General features: G+C 34.8%; 1 long non-coding RNA gene and 1 other non-coding gene across 3 annotated transcripts in view; one reads left to right on the top strand and one right to left on the bottom strand.

Moving 5' to 3' along the window:
* Positions 1–1,498: 1,498 nt before the first annotated feature.
* The window catches only part of LOC130543080 (uncharacterized), a 37,969-nt gene continuing 19,521 nt past the window's right edge, over positions 1,499–19,946 (bottom strand). The window contains exons 5-6 of one of the 2 annotated variants that reach the window (XR_008958102.1): positions 10,712–10,790; positions 1,499–4,639 (exon numbers count right to left, since the gene is read on the bottom strand). This is a non-coding gene — a long non-coding RNA (uncharacterized LOC130543080). Of the gene's footprint in view, positions 19,317–19,946 lie in introns of both variants that reach the window. The other variant, XR_008958101.1, reaches the window with a different exon arrangement.
* LOC113251578 (U6 spliceosomal RNA) lies at positions 14,595–14,701 on the top strand. Its single transcript, XR_003314551.1, has one exon. It is a non-coding gene; the product is annotated as a U6 spliceosomal RNA (small nuclear RNA).

Below are 19,946 nucleotides of genomic sequence, written 5' to 3'. Positions count from 1 at the left end.
TCTGTAACAGGAAGGTGTGTGTGGTATTTATCAAAACTGCTGACAAATATAAATTACAACGTTTCCCATCCAATTTCTTCCCAAAAAGTACTGTAAAAATGTATATTTCAGCCTGGAGTTTTACAGTGTAGAAGTGTTGCAGAAACAATGATCAGCCCTTGCTTGTTTTACAGGCTTTATGGGTTTTATTTTTTTCTTTTCTCCCATCCCCTCACTCCCCCCAACCCAGTTCAGAAATCCAGGGGGTAAATGCTAAAAAAGAGCAGTTGCTAGGCTGGCTTCACAGAGCCAACAGTCCATACCCAGCTTGCCTAGCTCCGCACAGTTTTCTGTAGGTAGCATGATCTGAGGTGTTTCTTGAAAGAAAGAAGGTGGTCTCCTGGATGGCCAGTTAGGCCAGCTAGGAAAGGAAGGGGCTTCCCAAACTGAGAAAGTGAAGCCGAATGTATAAAGGCCTGGAACTACAGAGAGAGAAGTACAGGACAAGAAGGGAGTAAAGACAGGTGAGAAAGGAAGCTGGACAGGCGGCCAGAAGAGTCTACTTTATCCTGAGAGCTACAAGTTTTTAACCTTTTTGTAGACACATACCCTTCCCTTTTGAGAACCTATAGGAAGCAATGTGTCCTCTCTCCAGAAAAATGTATCTACAGATCTATACTACAGTTTTGCATACATTTTCAAGGGGTTTGTGCGTAAAGGACTATTGGGCCTCAGGATTAAACCTATAGGAAAGGGAGAACCAACAAAGGATTTTTTTTAAATGGAAATGCATGGTCAGGTGTGAAAAGATTACAGGTCTTTGAAAAGATTACATTGGCTGGGGTCCTGGAGACCTGAAAATGGAATGTAAAACAGCCTGTAATCTAAGTAAGAATGGATTGGGACCACTGCTGTGTACCTAATGACAGTGGGAATAGAAGAGGGAATCAAGAAAAGTAATTAAAATGAATTGGTGGAATGTGAAACTGGTTATGGGGCAAGGGCAGGAGATCCCCAAGTTTCTGGTCCACTGTGTGGATTGGGGTGAGGAATGGGCCTTAGCTCCAGGAGGAGAAACCCTCTTTTGTCCCTGTGGAATTTGAGCTATCAGGGAACTGGCCCAGGAGGATTGGAAGTAAAGTCTGGCTCTCTGGAGTCAATAAAATGTAGATGGTAACTTAAGTCATGGGACAGTATAAGATGAACCAGAAAGTCTGAAAAGTGAGAAGAGGTCTGAGAAGAGAACCCTGGGGAATGCCCACATTTAGGGGAAGGGGAGGAGCCAGAGGAAGCTTTCAAGGACACTGATGAGTGACTAAAGACAGAGTGGTGTCCTTAGTGTATAACTTGGTCAGTGAATCCTGCTTCCTTGGTAAGAAATGAAAATATGTTGCAGGTATGGTCCCTTCATAAGATTGAAAAGTCTATTCTTTCCGGTGGGGGGGGTGGGCACCTTTCCAAAGATTTGAATTCAGAAGAGAGATGAGGGCAGGAGATGATTAAATCTTGCTTTCCCCTCTTTTTTTTTTTTTTTTTTTAAAGATTTTATTTATTTATTTGACAGAGAGAGAGAGGGAACACAAGCAGGGGGAGTGGGAGAGGAAGAAGCAGGCTCCCAGCGGAGGAGCCTGATGTGGGGCTCAATCCCAGGACTCTGGGATCAGGCCCTGAGCCAAAGGCAGCGGCTTAAGGACTGAGCCACCCAGGCGCCCCCTCCCCTCTTTTTTGAAACTAGGGATACCTAGGGGAGAAGAAAAGGAGAAATAGACTCAAGTTTTGTCTTCCCTGCTCAGACACTAAGCCTTCAAGGAAAAGGAGTTTAGATAGGTCCTCATTATGGTATTTTTTTGGCACTTCAAAACCATACTTAATCACCAACAATTAGTACTAGGAGGTGCTAAGGTCTCAGTCTGGCTAAGAAAACAAGGAAAAGTAGAGGGAAAGCATTTTCTTTTGCTTCCTCCATCTCCTTCCTACTTGTTACAGCTAACCTGAGCTAGAACTAGTCCCTGCAAACAGGGACTCAAGTACATAACAAACCACCCCAGAACTTACTCATTACTTTACCTGAATATGCAATCTGTGTAGGGCTCTGCAGGGATAGCTTGTTTCTAATCTGCTTGGCCTCATCTGGGGCAGCTCGTAGGCTGGAGGCTGGCATCATCTGAAGGCTTGTTCACTTACATGTCTAGTGATTAGTACTCACTGATGACTGGGACCTTATCTGGGACTATCCGGTCAGAACATCTACAGAATGACCTCTCCTTATGGTTTGGGCTTTCTCACAACAGGGTTGCTGGGTTCCAAGTGTCCCAAGACTGAGAGCCAGGTAAAGCTGTATCGCCTTTGATGACCTATCTTAGAAGTCATGCAGCATCATATCCATCACATTCCATTCGTTAGAGAAAAATCACTAATGCCATACATATTCTAGAGAGGGGAATTACACTCATCTTTTAATGGAAGGAGCGTCAAAGAATTTGCGATGTATTTAAAATCCACACATACTTACTTCAGATAAATAGATTTATAAACAATATATTGTATATTAAAAATGTTTAAACATAAGAAACCAAACATCCTCTTTTGATATCAGAATGAGATACAAAATCCCAAACATTTCCATTGTTACAGCAAAGCTAATTCTAAACCAATCCAAGTAGGCAGTTTGTCTCATAATCTTTCCTTCTCTCTCCTGACCATTCTCCCCACTCCAGGTCAGGCCTCCTAAAAACAGATACCCCTCTCTCCCAAACCAGGTAGGATTCCCCACAGTGGCTATACCTCTGAAGTGCTAATCAGGTCCTAAAATTTTTTTCACTTCCTTCTCTGAATTATCCCTGACTTTGTACCTCACCAGATCATTGGGAAGGCCATCAGTGACATGTCTTTACTTCTCAGGGTTAAAAAGCAAAATGCTATAGGGGAATTATTCCAATAATAATTTTATAACAAATTAATGTTACATAATTAAAACAAAATGACATTTCTTTAAAAGGGCTATGTTTTTAGATATCAGGATCTTGACTTAGGCTTGTTTATTAATAAAACTCAGTGTTCTAAAAGGGATGGTTGAGATTTTAGGTATTTTATAAAAATTTGTATGTTGCCTTGAAGGTGATATACCACTTGATTATTCTAATACAAAATTTAAATGACTCTTCTTCCATGTTTACAATGTACATTGCATTATTTTTCTTTAAAACCAGTACACATAGTTATTTGGCTGATAAAAAGGCTCAAGAGTTCTCTTAGGAACTGAAAATACTACCTTTCTTTGAGTAAACACAATAAAATAATCTTTTCTTATAACCTAGTATCCTTTTAAATTCTCCTAAAGCTGATATTACTATAATTTATACATCTTCGATGTTCTCTTAGGAAGATTTCATTTATGACTTAGAAATAGTGCTTTCTTGGCTTAGAAATAGCATTTTAATAATTCATACTCTCCTAAAGGGTATCTAATACCTCTACACATTTTGGTCATTTTGCATAATTATTTATAGTTATATTGAGTCAAAATTATACTCTGAATCCATAGTATGGAATACAAGTTTAAAAATAAGTACATCTAAATAATGAGCGAACATACATTTATGAACCCCTTTTGTTTATTCTTAATGACTTTTGAAGAAGCATATGTGTTTTAAAAAACAAATTGAATTAAGTATATCTTTGTTTTTAAAAAGGTTCTTATACAGCAATGATAAAAAAAAAAATTGACACAGCATTCACATTAAACTAATAGACTTTGTTATCAGGCCCCAAACTGCTCCTAAGTCTGTGACTTCATAGCTACCATGGAGGCAGCCCAAAGGAGCTTAAGTAAACACTTTTAAATTACGTAATGAAGTTCTGAGGGAGAAACAGCCCCAACCAAACTGTGCCATATAGTTTTACAGATGCTATTTTTCTGTATGCCAGAATGCTTATTACCCTATCTATATAATGACTTCATAGTAATGATAACATGAAAGAAAATTAAAGTAGGCAAGTCTGTTTCTAGGCATTGGGAATGAAAGCAGAGTTGAGGCAATTATTTCAAAGTAGTTATCTAGTAAATGTTTTTCTTAACCTTATAAACTAAGCATTCAGGAAACATTTTGGAAAGTGCTATAGCAAAAATGGCGCATTAAGCAATAAATTCAATATGATTTCAATAAACATAAATTCAATAAATAAAATATGATATTGCTAGCTTATAATAATAATGCTATATTTGCCACAACATTAAGAACAAAATACAGTCTTAGCTGTTTTTACTAAGTGAAATAATTTGGATCCTTCCTTATGCTATTTTTCTTCACCTTTGTGTGTGTTCAAAATGTAATTTATTTTAAAAGAAATACTGCTAAAATCAATAAAAAATACATTTCTTCACCAGCTGAGTAAGCATCATGGAGAAGACAAAGACTACTAAGTACTTGAGGTAGTAAAGTTATTAATATGAGTATATGAGCAAAAATGCAATTTTATCAAATTAAATTACACAAGGAATCTCCCCATCAGATTGACAAAGATTGAAAGTAAGTGCTAATAGCTAGTGTTGCTAAGAATGTGTTCAAATTTACAATCACATTTAATACAATATTACCTTTCTGGGGTCATAAAAATGTCCAAATCTTTCATACAGTAGTTCCACTTCCAGGAACCAATCCTAAAGAAATAAATACAAAGTCAAAGTTTTATATATATTCACTACAGCTTCTATACAGAGGAAACAATCTGAATATTCAACAGTAAAGGAGTGGTTAAATGAGCCCTGGTGCATCAATCAAATGGAATATTATGTGATAACTAAAAGTACTTAATGCCACAGAAAATATTAATAATAATTTAATGTACAGTTAAATTTTTTAGGTTATAAAACTATTTCTCCTCATTTATTTGAAGATGCACTTATATGCATAGAAAAAGGATGGGGAAAATATATCAGTGTGTTATATGTGGTTACGGTAATTTTTCTTTTTTAAAATGAGCACAAATTATTTCAACAATCAGAAAAAAAATCACTAAACTTAAAAGATCTCCTCCCAAATATGTAAATCAAATGCCATATATTTACATTCTTACAACACTAGGGTATTTAATAAAGTAACACATCATATTAGTTACTCTTTATAAGTACTTTTTCATTTTGTATACTTAAAACAATGTCTACCAGTGAATCTCTGCTTTCTAAAATTAAATTAGATAAAGTATAGGCAAGTAGAGAGTATTATGTGAATGGTATAATCTGAGATGTAACCTTTGGTGGAAAAAATGATTTAAGAAAAATTTAGTATAGTGAAAATCCATCTATAAAGCTATAATGGCCGGATCTATTTTGTAAGTTTTACAACAGTATGTTTAAAATTTTTTATTTTAAATTGTGGTAAAAAACACATAGCATAAAATTTACCATCTTAACCATTTTTAAATGTCCAGTTCAGTAGTACTAAGTATATTCACATTGCTGTTATAAGTGTTTTTATAAAAATAATAAATGTTCACAAAAATAATACAGGTTCACTTATAAATAATTTAAACAATATAGAAAGTTATAGGAATGTTTTAAAATCTCAGATCCCAGCTTTTACCATCAATTTTAAATGAACATCATGGTAGGCGTTTCTATGCATTTATATAAGATAATCTTATTTAAGATCAGAACATGTACATTACATTTAAGTTAAAAAGCATTAAATTTAAAATTATTTTAATTTGGAGGTGGTAAGATAAACTGAAGGAATTGCTGAACTTTTAGAAAAATGTTTCTTTACTACAAGAGATCTTATTTCCTAAAATATCTGAAGTTTAAAAAGGAGCTTGGAGACTTTTTTAATCTATGTTTCAAATTTAGAAATGCTAACAGACTCTGCTATGAAAAATGTATTCTTACATCATCATTTTTACAAAGTCAAGGTTTTAATGTTTATTTCTGTTTTATAATCCTAATTTCTTTGATCATTTGGTCTTGATCTGTATCTTAATACAGTGCTCATAACATGGCTTGATTCTCAATATCCTAGTTATTATGATTGATCAGTTATCTGCTCTTCACTAGTTTTTTTTTTCTTTCTTTCTTTTTTTCTACATGGATCCATGGATGCTGTGTTTGCCCTTTTCATCAATCCTCAAATGACAATTATTTAGATGTAATAGTTTGGGGTCATGCTGGCTTTGCCTCAAAACTGTACAGACGTTTTTCCTTTGTTTTCTGGCTTTGAATATTGCTTAGAGGAAGTCTAAGGCCAGCATGATTTCCTCCCTCTTGATAAGTTAGTTTTCTGCCTGGAGGTCTGAGAAGTTTTTCCTTCATTCTTTATGGTTAGTAGCTTAACCAGGATATGCCTCAACACTGAATATTATGTGTCCATTATTTTTCTGCAGGTTCAGTTCTTTCATTATTTTGTAGAAATTCTCTTCTGTTACATCTTTATGTGCTTTTTCTGATTCATTTATTGTATTATGTACTCAGGAAGATGAATCAGGTTTATAATGTTATCTCTGTCTCATATGATTTTCGTTGCAATTACTTTGGTCTACTTTTCTCCTACATTCACTGCAATTTATTAAATTCATTTGTCAACTGGAATTTATTGAGTGCCAGCAACAGCGGTTTAACTGCTTTGATGAAGCTTTTAGCTAAGGATAGGGGAAGAAGAAATAAATAAACTTGTAACAATGTCGGGTAGTAATAAGAAGAACCCCAGGTAAGAAACTGGAAGGATGGGGGAAAGAATTGTGCATTTTAGATGGAAAGTGAGAACAGGCCTCTCTCTGTAAAGTGACACCTGAGAAGAGATCTGAATGAAGTGAGGCGGTAAACCAGGGAAAGACCTGAGCAATCCAGATGCAGAAAAGAGTAAATTCAAAGGTCCTGTAGTGGGAAAAAGTTGTGTTCAAGACAGAATCATTAGAGCCAAATGAGTAACCAGAAAGTGGCGAGAGATGAGACCAGAGAAGTGGATAGGCCAGATCACAAAAGGGGTTGTGAGGAGGTTGAATTTTGTTCTAAGTGTGATGAGAAGCAGGGAGATGATGTATGCTTCAGAGAAGTAATTCAAGTTGCCACTAAGTATTTCAATAGCAATAACTAAGTATAAAGAATCGGTCTGATAGGTGCTGTAGAACTGAAAATGCAAAAAGGGAGCAATAAAATAAGAGAGCAGCTTCAAGAAGCAGCCACTATCCCTAATACTAGGATAAACACAAAGAAGACCTGAAGTTTTTAGAACCCAGAAGCTAGCAGGGGAGACTCAGCAGAGCTAGAACCCTGGCCTCAAAAGACAGGTTGCTGCCCATTTGCTGCTGATACCTCTGACAGGGTATGTTGGGTATGTTGGGGCTGGTTCTAGGAGAGTGGAAAATAGTTGAAATTTGGAGCTGACTGCCACTTGTGAGGGTGAGTCCATAACTGGTGCAGAAAGCCAGCAAAGAGTGAGTTCTTTTCCCATCTCTTCTTGACTTTCAGTCTTTTTCTAACGCACTTTATTAACAATGCAGCAAGGTTTCAGCTGGTAAAATAAAAATGTAGTTTGCAGAGTCCCATCCTAGCATCACAAAATGTATGAGTGTGGAAGGGTTTATTATTAAGAGGTAACAGCTTAGTAACTGGCACAGAAAGGAATTAAGGATGACTTCTAGATTTTTGTCTTGAGCAACGGGATGAAAATAATGTCATTTATTGACCTAGGGAAGACTTGGAGAGAAGTAAATTGAGGGGGAGAAGAAAATTAAGAGATTGGTTTTGAATGTGTTAACTTTGAAGTCCTTACTAGACGTCTGAGTGCAGTTCCTAGGTAGGCAGTTGGGCATGAGTTCAGAGTTCAATAGATATGAGGGATAGAATACAAATCTTAGGAGTCCCAAGAACATCTGCAACATTAAAAAAGGGAAAAAAATAACTTGATGAGATGGTCCAAGGGAAAATAAATGTTGATGGAGAAGGAAAAAAGGGGTGAGGAATATGCCTAGGGTCCCAAACATTTGAGAAGAGGAAAATGATGTGGCAAGAAGTTAATTGGTGATTTCAACAAGCCCAGTTTAGGTGGGACTGTGGAAACAGTAATCCTAATTGGAATGGACTGAAGGGATAATGTAAGGTGAGGAAGTGGAAACTGCAAGCAGAGTCTATAAAAAGTTTCATTATAAAGGGGAGTAGAAAAATGGGTTCGCTCAGTAAGTAGAGGGGGAAATGGAGTGATGGTATATTTAGAGTGGGAAATATTACAGTATGTTTACTGGTTAAAATAATCCAGTAAAGAGAGAGAAAATGAGGATGCGGGGAATGGAGGAAATAATCACAGAACACAACCCTTGAGTTTTCAAGAAAACATAGAATGGGGGCACAAGTAGGGGCGTGCCTTATTTAAGAGCAGAGATAGTTGATCCTTTATAAAGGAAGATAGAGTATAAGTACAGATGAAGAGAGGTTGGTAGATAAGGTGTAGGAAAGATGAGTTTTTCTTGAGACAGCTTCTATTTATCAATAAAACACGAGTTTGGGGTGAAGAGTGGGGAGATGTGAGAGATTTAGGAGAAGAGGTGAGGCGCAATCATCTAGGAGAACAGAAGAATGAATTGACTAGGTGAATATGCTGGGATTGCCAGCGTTCCCTTTTGTTGAGAATTTGATTTCCAGCCATATTTCATTTCTTAATATTCCAAATATATTGGTTTTGAAATAATAGTATTATTTTAGTCTTCATTGGCTTAGGTTGTAGACATTTTTTGTTTTTAAAGGAATTTTTACTGTTACTTGTTTTTCCTGTATTGTAAGATATTTGGAGAGGAAGACTTTGTGGTCTGCCTTTACTCCCCGTCTTTATCTGGAAGTCTAGAATAGTGTTCTTAAATAGATTGCACTTCATATTTTTTCAGCTCACCCTATATGTAGGAATATGACAATAAGATGTCACAGTACTATTGTATATTATTATAATAGCCACCACTTACTGAATGCCTGTGTGCACTGCATGCTAGGGACTCTACACACATGATCTCTAACACTTATCACAAGCCTACAAGGTAAGTACCGTTGCCAGTTATTTCCACAAGAAACCTTTTTTACTAGTGATGTCAGATCACTGAACCTTACCTGAAGCTCACAGCTGACCAAAATAAACAAGGTAAGAACAAATTTTTCTCTCTTCTGTGTTTTTAAAAAATTAGCACATAAGAGACTCCTTTTTGAAGTACAAAATAATAGTTTGCAAAAGTGCACCACACAAACTAAAAGCAATTTTAGGGACAGCTTTTTGACACTGTACTATATCATTAAACTCTTGGTGGGAGAGTCTACTTAACTGACAGATTCAAGGAACTTGGTAAATTAATGGAGGTTGCCCTTTCTCTAACCATCTTCATCATCCACAAACATACTGAGAGCCTGCTATGTTAAAACCATTACTAAATTATATTAAACCATTATAATTTTACAACTTGTAGGAGATGTATCAGTATTTGTTTTGGAAACTCCATAATTTAAATTTAAATAATATCAAACTTTTCTATTGGTCAACAATATTTATATTCATGTGATGACACTGAAAACATACCAATGAGACATAAACATATATCTATGACAAGTAATGGATTTCTTTTTCTGATTACACAAGTAGTATATGTAAGTGAAGAAAATTTTGAAAATATGTTTAAATAAAATAAATTAAGAAAACATCTTTTTTAAAGGACAGCAGGAAATAAAAACCCAATAATTCTTTTACAGGCAACCGACTATTGAGGTTGACATATTTCCATATCGTTTTTTAAGCTTATGGAGTTTAAACTACTTGAGTACACTGCCTTTTTTCAAAATAATATATCATAACTGTTTCCTCAAGTTATTTAAAAGTCCTCAAAAACATTTTCAATGGCTGCATAATGTTCCTTGAGTAGTATTTCCTTAAGTGCTCACTTAAGCTATTTTCCTTAGTTTCTTATAAGTAATGTTGCTATGAACTTCTTTATGCTTAAGTCTGTTTTAGCATTTCAAATTATTTCCTAAGTTACGAAAAATTCCTAGAAATGAGCTTAAATGGCCAATATCTTTAAGGTTCTTCATCTGGTAAAAAATTTTGCTGTAAAAAAATCTTTTAATTTTCTACACACTTTTATACTGAAAATAAATCTAAGGAGAAAAATTTATGTGGACTACCTTTTAAAATTGAGACTAATATTTAAGTTTAGTTTCAGTGTTTTGGTTTTGGTTTTAATATCTTACCTTTAAGGAAAAATCCACTCTTCAAAATATTTACTTGTTTTTCTTAGGTTCAAAACTTACACTTAACTTGAGGATGTAAGTTTAAATATATACTTATTTCAGCCTAGGGTATCATCATCTCTTTTTTCCTATTTTCAGATATGCTTACCCAACAGTGTTGCCTCCTGACTCATCATCAGTTTAATCTCACATGTACACCACTAATTCTTCGTATATATGTACACATTCATCTGTGGATGGAAATCTAAATAAAATTGCAGGCCAAGGTCATTTCCAAACTAAGCAAACTTGGCACAAGAGTTTTAAGAGTGCCTAAATTAATACTACAAAACAGTTCTATTGTTCTAGACTGAAATACAGAGCATATGAACAAAGCAGGTTCACCTAATTCCAAAATTAATTTAGACTTGTGATGGAATTGCAAAACTTGAGAAAACATCCAGAAGAAATCTAGTCTAAGTAAATAAAGGATTACTGCTTTTTAGTAGCTATCATTTATTCATTCACTCACCAAATACTTACTGATTTGTGTGTTAAACACTTGCTAGGCGCTGGAGTCAACCAAAAAAAGATATAGGCCTGTCCTCCTGGAAGATACATTCTGGTGGAAGGGACAGACAAAAGCAAATGAATAAATGAATAGTCCTAAGCTGGAATCTAGGCACTTCCATTACCAATATTACTTAAGTGTGACAAAGAAATGATTTGGGTTCTACCCCAAGAGTTTTTAAAGTTGTACTATTGAGTAAGAAAAAAGCTAAAGATTTAGGATTATTAGGAAATATAGATATCTCTACATATAGATACCTCTACAGATCTTTCATGAATGGTCATTATCATCCTCTTCTGCCCTGTACTCCCCCTCCAAAAGAAAGAACAGACTAAGATATCTAGACTTTGGCCTTCCCTTCATCACTCTCTATACTCTGATCTGACCCAATCTCTGATGTAGCATGTTGTAGTACAAAGTAAAACGTTCCAAATTTGGGGAGTAAGAAATCCTCACTTTTAGCAAGTGACAGTGCTAAAGGGATTGAAACCTTAGGTGAGACATTTCATTTTCCAGAGTATGTCTCCTCTGCAAAATGACTAGATGATCTCTACAAATCACTTTAGGTTTTAAAATTCACTATCTATGCATCTCTCTGTTACACATCTCTTCCATTATGCTCCTATTTATAGTGGGGGTGAAGAGGAATAAGATTGATTCCTGTTTAATAGAGATAAAGGATTTATAGTTTTTACTGACCATTTTTTCATGTTATTGAATATTTTTTAAAACGTGTTTTTAACGTCTGCATAGCATTCCAACATATGGATATACCAAAATGTATTTATCCATGCCCTAGTTCTAAACGATTTTTCCCAGTTTCCGCAGTATTGTAAGGATATTTTGGAATCTATACTTGTCAACTAGTACTCAAAATACTATTACAGGCTTTCTCTTTTGTTTTATTCCTCTTGTTTGGGAAAAAAAAATCACTGTGATTCCTTCTTATCTACTCCAGCCTTTGCATGGCTTTCTATTAATATAAAAACTCCAGTTTGGACAATGTTATAGAGCCTGTCCTTTCTCCTTTCTAAAACGGTATCATCCCAGAGTAAGGTCCATATTTCTGCAGCTTCCTGCAGCAAAAGAATGTGGAGTAAAGCCAATTCCATGCCTGCCTCAAGTCTGGATAATGTATATTTTAGCTTTAACCAAAGCTGAAATCCATAAGATTAAAACCCCAAAAGCAGACAAATAGGCAAAGGTTCATTTCTGTTAGTTATCCCAAAAATGTGATTTAGTGTGTTAATTATGACAAAAATAACTACAAATTTGGTGATTTTGCCATGATCCTGAACTTGCTATAATATTAGCTATTACTACATTGAAGCATTAGAGCATAAATATACAATTAGGAGAAATAAAATTTAAGGTTTTAACTACTAAATTCAGTGAACAACTATATTCTGCTATTTAGTTTTTTACTTTTTTTGCAATATATTATTTCAATAGTTATCACATTCTGCATTAGCATTGGTACTTTTCCACCCATGAGTAAAGAAATCAGAGAGGTGACACCTACTTTAAAATTACCCTAAAAAAATATGAGTTAAACACTTTTTCAACTTAGTAGTTTTTATTTAGGAAAAGAATGGAACCTCTGTTGTGCCTCTTTGATATGAATTGGAGCAAGTTAAATACCTTTTTAAAAACCTCCAAGATACTATTAAGGACCTCTATAGAATCAGTTTGGAATCCAAAGGAACACTCACATTAACAATTATTTCTACCAATAGCTCCATAGCTATTGACATATCACTTATGTCAATTGACATTATATCAATGACATTATAGTAGAATTTTAGTGACAGGATCTTTGAGGTCACATAATCCAACTCTCATCTTATAGATGAGGAAAGTAAAACCCAGAAAATTTTTATTACTCATAGCAGTAAGCTTGGAGTGGGCGGAGGCAGATGAGGGATCCTAACACTCTCTTTCAGCCTAATGCATACCAGAGGGTATTAGGTTATAAGTACAGTAAGTAGGTAGCTAACAGATGAACAAATCTGAGAAAGAGATCTGATTTGTATCCGAAGTACACATTTTCCCTTAAGATTTTTGTTGGAAGATCCACTCCACCTCAGTCTGTTAGCACAGATATAAAATTATACAAATTGATGCTTGTGTGAAATAAAACCCAGGAGAAAAGCTGGAGTTAATTTGGCAGAACCACATTGTTGCATAACTCCTGGGATGAAGATTTATGTATATCCATATGTTTACATACCTGTAGCTTCTTAATCCTGCTTCAGAAATGACATTTACATATATTACAATGTAAATAGTGCCCAATGGAGTTGTGCATCATAGGGACACTGCAAATATAAGTTCTGTATATTAAATTAATTAGGGTAGGCTAACTGCCATACAGATCAACAAGGATGTATAATGGCTCAAATTATATTTGTTATAATCAAGTTTCTTGCTAAAATACACTAGTTCAGTACTTAGTTTCCAAGGTGTTCTAGTACCTAGGCTTTCAGTAGCAGACTTCAGTACCAGTCCGTTAGAAGGGGAGTTTTTTAGGAGACTCAAAAGTAGTGCATATAACTGCCATTCTTAATTCCATTGGCTCTAACTTGGTCACATGCCCACACCTGCCTGCAGGGGAGGCTGGGAATAAGTTTATCTGTGTGGCCAAAAAGAAATGAGAACATGGATTTGGATGTCTAACTAAGAGTCATTGCTCACTTGGGTTCTCTCTCTCTCTCTCTCTCTCTCTCTCCACATACAGTCCCCCCACACAAACTCTGAAGTGACACAAAAAAATAAACTCACATGATTATGCTTCAAATAGAACAAATAAATAATGAAAGAAAGGGGCTTTTATTTAAGAATTGCATTCACCTCTGCCCTTTCCCTCATTTAGGTGGGACTGTTAATTAATGCATAACAATAACCAATTAGTAACTGACATCTAAAAAGGAGGGAAAAAAGAAAATTTTTGCAAGTATTACCCTTACTATATGTGTGTGTGTGTGTGTATGTGCGTGCGTGTGTGTGTGTGTTTTAGGGACACAGACCACCAAGTTCCCCTTTTAACTACATAATTAGTAAATGATGTTTGAAAAGTATTCAACTTTTTACACAACAAAGATAGCAATTCCACAAATGAAGGCAGCAGTTTAGTTGTTTTTTTTTTCCTTTGGATAAGTTGTCATTATAATCCTCAAACTGTTCTCAATCACTCAGTTTTTAATAGAAGCACGCATGGTTGCATTTCTGAAATCATAAACAGGAAGTGTAATATATAAATGTCAGTAAAACTAAAACTCAATTCTATGGCTTGATATTTTCATGTTAATGTCTGATTTTTGTATGTACTTCAAATGATTACATGAAGGCAAATAGTAATATTACCTGATGAGCTTTCTTTGGCAACCTAACACTTTGGGGTTTGGGGGAAATATGTAGAGTAACTCATGTGTTGTATACTTTCACAGAGGAAGAAATGGGAATGACCCAGAAACTGCTTAGTTTGGCATCCTTAGAAATCGCTTTTTTATATAGATTCCCCAACTTTATTATTGCCAGAAGACAGTGTAGATGGAGAAAGAAGACAGAGAGTGCATGACTCTGAATCTATTTAAAAATATGTTCTAGAAAATAGTCTTAGACTTTGTATATTCTTATTCTGACACCTCAGCAATTCCCTGAATGTGTTCTACTACATTAGTTCCTTCATGAGACAACTAAGAAGTAGCTTAAGTACTGCAAAAATCAGGATATTATCTCTGTTTCCTCTATGAAGAAATTAGGAGTCTTTTTAGGATTGGTGATATTTTCTACATAATACTATTTCAGTTTCTTTGTTACATGGACATCTCTATGGAAATTACAAGAAGAGATTCAGTGCTCGCTTTGGCAGCACATATGCTAAAACTAGAACGATACAGAGAACATTAGTATGGCCCCTGTGCAAGGATGACATGCAAATTCATGAAGCGTTCCATAAAAAAGAAGAAATAGAAGAAGAAGAAGAAGAAGAAGAAGAAGTAGAAGAAGAAGAAGAAGAAGAAGAAGAGATTCAAATTGACCAGTCTAGAACTTTTATATTACATTAAATATTTCTGGAGAAATATACCAACATATAGATACTTCTATAACTTCAAAATGTTTTTTCTTTAGGAACAAATTCAATTTGTTCTTAAACTGAGCACTGAAGGAACAATTTTACTCAAAGTCACATAATACAGGAGTGAAATAGCAAAAAATAGAACCTTTCTATGTATCTAAACTCCTTTCAAAGCAGATCACAATGATCCAGAGAATATCTTAAAAGGAGATAGCCTGCTCGTCTACTGAGTATCTAGCTTTCTACAGCACATGAGACACTGCTGAGCAGCATATATAATATATAAAATTTGAGGTATATTTTTATTTTTAAGATTTATTTTAGAGAGAAAGTGCGTGTGAGTACAAGTGGGGGGAGGGACAAAGGGAGAGGGAAGAGAATCTCAAGCAGACTCCCTGCTGAGCACGGAGCATGATGCTGGGCTTGATCTCATGACCCTGAAATCACTACCTGAGGCAAAATCGAGTCAAATGCTCAACTGACTGAGCCACCCAGGTGCCCCAAGAATTTGAGGTATTTTCATTGAAAATACAGCATATGTTAAAAAGATTTGGGAGTGTTTGAAAAGTAACATAATAAGAGTATATTAATCAAATGCAAACTATTAATAATTGCTAAGGGGTAATGGAAAATGAAGTGATTTAAAACTAGATTGATAATGGGTAGAAGCTTATTGGAATAGGCAAATTTTATATAGATTTTTTAAAGTGATGGATTTTGATTGCCAGAGAGAAAAGATAACCATTCATCAAAGATTTACTGAGTGCTCACTATGTGCCACGTGCCAGGCACTGTTCAAGGCACTAGAGATAGGGCAATACACAAACTATTGCAGAGCAGGAACAGGTATTTCATTGCCCAGGCATGATAATTTGATAGGAACAGAAAACACAAATATGAGAGTAGAAAGAAATGAAATAGAAAGGAAAAGAACTAGTAAGGGGCTTATAGTAGAAGGCCTTAAATACTAGAATGCTTCTAAATGGGAGAAAGATGTTGGTGTGACTTGAACTCCTTTGGTCACTGCAGTCAGAATAACTGCTTTTTTTCCCCTTCTGTCGGTCAGCTCTCCTAGCCTCTTAGATAACTTTATAATAACCAGGATAACACAAAATAAATACTACACATATAAAAATTCCCAGCTAAATTATGTGGAAAGCAAAAAGGGAAAGAATGGGTAGCAAAAGTTGAATTTTATGTCTCCTTTTATCTTTATAATGGCTATTACGTATTATCAGTCCCTTTCCAGCAAGTCTCCCATTCAGTATTTGTGATTCAATTCCTGAAGGTTCTGCTCTTCTTCTTTCCTTCTAGGTGGAATCACTGAAAGGAAAGGAGATTCCATTTAAATTCCCTTTTTCTGGTCAGTCAGGTGTTCCTTATTCACCTAGCAATACTTCTCTACAGAGTGTGATGAAAAGTACTTTATGTTTTGTGTAGGATGGTAGGGAAAGGGGTAAGACAAGATGGGGGCTAGGGAAAATACCAAGAGGCTGTAATGCAATGCAGTATAAGAGCCTAGAATACAAACTTGACAATTAAGAGCTTGGATTAAATGGGCAGCTTTAAAAATGAAAAGAGACATATCTGAAGTATACAATAAAGAACAACTATACAAAATAACAAGTTTAACCCCTGTTTACCTATGGGAGGATAAGAAACTAAGGAAATGAATGTAAGATTTTAAGTTTGAAGGTCTGAAAATTTGTGTTGTCAATAAGAATAGCCAAGAAATTGAAAGAAATAGCTTGAAGGGAAAAAATGAACTTAATGTCAGATCTAAATGAGATGTCACCAGAAGACAGAGGACTCAGACTTTCTCAATAAGCTAATGGACCTGTAATGTACACGTGTAAGTTGGCATCATATAGAAATTGACTGAAACTCTATGGACTAATGAGGAATTGCAAAGAAGAAGATCAAATGGCTATGTATGAACTTTGATTATAAGATGAGGTATCAATTTCAAAGAAGACAGTCTAGTTTTGGAACTCTTTCCTTCAAGTCAGACAAAGCTGTCCTTTATTAAACATCATCTCTTCATTTTGACTGACCCCTTAGTAAGTGAGAATAACAAAACAAATGAATAAAATTGAAAGACTTATTTTTTCTGGATTATCTCACTCAAGTTCTGGATTTTTAAAAAAAAATATTATGTTAAATATGGAGTTTGTTTTATATACAACTGTCAGGGTGAACATAAATTTCCATGCCCAAAGCAAATCTTGGTTATGGAACCACATAAATAGAAACTCACCTTTAAAGAAGGTTCAATTTTAAAATGCGCTAGGTTACATGTTTCTTTAAATAGGAAAGGATCAAGCTTGATACTCCCTGAACTAAAAGTTTTTAGAACCTATTTGCTATTTTTGTACGCAGATTATATCATAAAATAATTTCAGCATTTCATCATTATATAATCTGGCTTTGGATTTCTATATTTATGTAGTAGCTAGCAGTGGAACATTTATTAGAGTACTTTCTATATGTTGGACACTATGTTAAGTGCTCCAGTATTTACGATCTCATTTAATTAACATTCACAATTCAGTGAAGCATTACTAACCCATTTCACAGATGGGCAAAACTGAGGCCCAAGTTAAGTTATATCTTCAAGGTAACATAGCTGGTAAGTGGGCAGAGCTAGGATTTGAGTTCAGATCTATCTGATTCTAATGCCACTTTTCCTAATACGCTATTGCCTCCAAAATTCACCTAAAAATATTTTTATTATAAAAGTTTTCTGTTGAATTTTATTCAATATAATGGAATACTTTTTTTTGGCAATTTAGAAATGTTCCTGTGTTCTTGCTTACTGTCATGACTTTAACCAAGAAAATCTTCTTGGGTGCCACTTGGACCACATATCAAACCATATCTCCCAGATTAGTAATCATAACTTAACACACACATACAGAGACACACAGACATACATTCACAGGAAAGGAAGATTTCATGGAAAAGTAAAAAAAAAAAAAAAAATCCTCCAGTACAATTTTAGGGATATAGGAACACATCTATTTAATTCTACTTATAGAAGTGCATAGATAAGTTACTGGCTTTAATATTAGCCTGAAAAAATCCTCCAAAGTCACACATTCAATTTCTTAGTTTCAACAGACACAGCTATACTATGAATACCGAAAAGAGAATTGTCAAGACAAAGCAACAAATAATTTTTGAGCTTAGTTGCTTATCGGTGTAAAACATTCTAATCTATAGCCAACAAACATGCCAGACAGCACTATTGAGTGGTAAAGGGGGTATGGAAGACGTGGATCACACAGTCTGAGCTCTTGTTATCAGTAGTAGAATACGATCAGTGCTGCTACTGAACCACAAATCTAAATGGAGGCAATCTAGTATAGAAGAGTGTATATTTTGGAGTAGAACAAATTTGAGTTTAAATCTTGACATTACTTACAACTTCTGTGATCCGGAAAAAGTTACTGCCTTTGTGAGTCACAGTTCTTTCATTTTGTAAACTGGAACTAAAACTCTGTAGTCTAATGGATGTCATAAAGATCTATTAAAAGAAGAGACTTCCCAGATTCAAATCTCAGCTCCCTCACACAGAAATTGTGACTTAATGCCTCCTTTTCCTCATCTATAAAATGAGGGTAATAAAAGTCCCTATACCTCAAAGAGTTGTGAGGATTTAACACCTTAATATATTTTAAGTACATATAACAGAGGTTGGCACGTAGAAAATTATATATTTACATATACTGTAATTCTTATTTAAAGCACCTACCTAGTACTTGCTCCTTAGTATATTTCTAATAAATGTTTATTCCCTTTTATATTTCAATTGAAATTTTCCTTTCTTTTCTAAGATTTTATTTTTCAGTAATCTCTATACCCAACATGGGGCTCAGACTTACAACCCCAATATCAAGAGTCACATGCTCTACTGACTGAGACAGCCAGGCACCCCTCCTTTATTTTCTAGATACATTTTTAAATGTATTAAGCTAAGGTATAACTGATATTCAATAAACTGCATATACATAAGGTATACAATTGATAAGTTTTAACATGTATAGAATTGATAAGTATACAGTTGATAAATGTTAACATGTATATCCCTGTGAAACCATCACCAGAATAAGACAGTGAATATATCCATCAACCCTAAGAATTTCCCCTGCCTTTTTATAATCCTCCCCCTAGCACCTCTCTCCCCAGGCAACCACTGGTCTGTCTGCCCTTTGTCCCAAAAGATCAGTTTGCATTTTCTAGAATTTTATATTTTCTGTCTTTCTTCACTCAGAATATTGTTTTGAAATTAAACCATGCTGTTGCACATAACAGTAGTTCATTGCCTTTTATTGCTTTGTAGTATTCCATTGTATGAATATATCACAATTTATTTATCCATTTATCTCTTGGTGACATTCGAGTTGTTTCAAATTGGAGACTGTTAAAAATAAAGCTACTATGAATATTCGCATACAGATCTCTGTAGGAACATATGCTGTCTTTTCTTGTGGAAATACCTAGAATGAAATGGATCATATATTGGTGTATGTTTAACTTTTCAAGAAACTGCCAAACTGTTTCCAAACCAATTGCATCATTTTACATTCCTATTAGAAGTGTATAAAGTTCTAGTTCCTCCACATCCTTAACAATACTTTTTATTTTAGCTGTTCTAATAGATGTATATGGATATGGATATCCAGTTGTTCCATCATGGTTTTACTCTGTGTTTCCCTAAAGACTAATGAGGTTAATAAAGTTGAACATCTATTCATATGCTTATTTGCTATATGGGTTATCTTCTTGGTGAAGTTACTATTCAAGTCTTTTGCCTATTTTTTGAGACTTTTGTTTTCTCCTTGTTGAGTTTTGTGTTTGTTACATTCTTTCTTTTTTAATCTTTATTTATTTTTTTAAGTGATCTCTATACCCAACGTGGGGCTTGCACTCATGACCCCCAAGATCAAGAGTCACATGCTCTACTGACTGAGACAGCCAGGCACCCTGCGAGTATGTTACATTCTTGATACAGATCCTTTATTACATGCTTTGCAAATATTTCTCTAAGGCTGGAGCTTGTCTTCTTTAGCAGTGTATTTTAAAGAATAGAAGTTTGTAAAATTTTGATTAAGTCCAATTTCTCAATT

This window comes from Ursus arctos, unplaced genomic scaffold, assembly GCF_023065955.2.
Source record: "Ursus arctos isolate Adak ecotype North America unplaced genomic scaffold, UrsArc2.0 scaffold_10, whole genome shotgun sequence".
Lineage (NCBI taxonomy): Eukaryota > Metazoa > Chordata > Mammalia > Carnivora > Ursidae > Ursus > Ursus arctos.
Note: the sequence above shows the minus strand (reverse complement) of the source record. Positions and strands in the feature narration are given on the sequence as shown.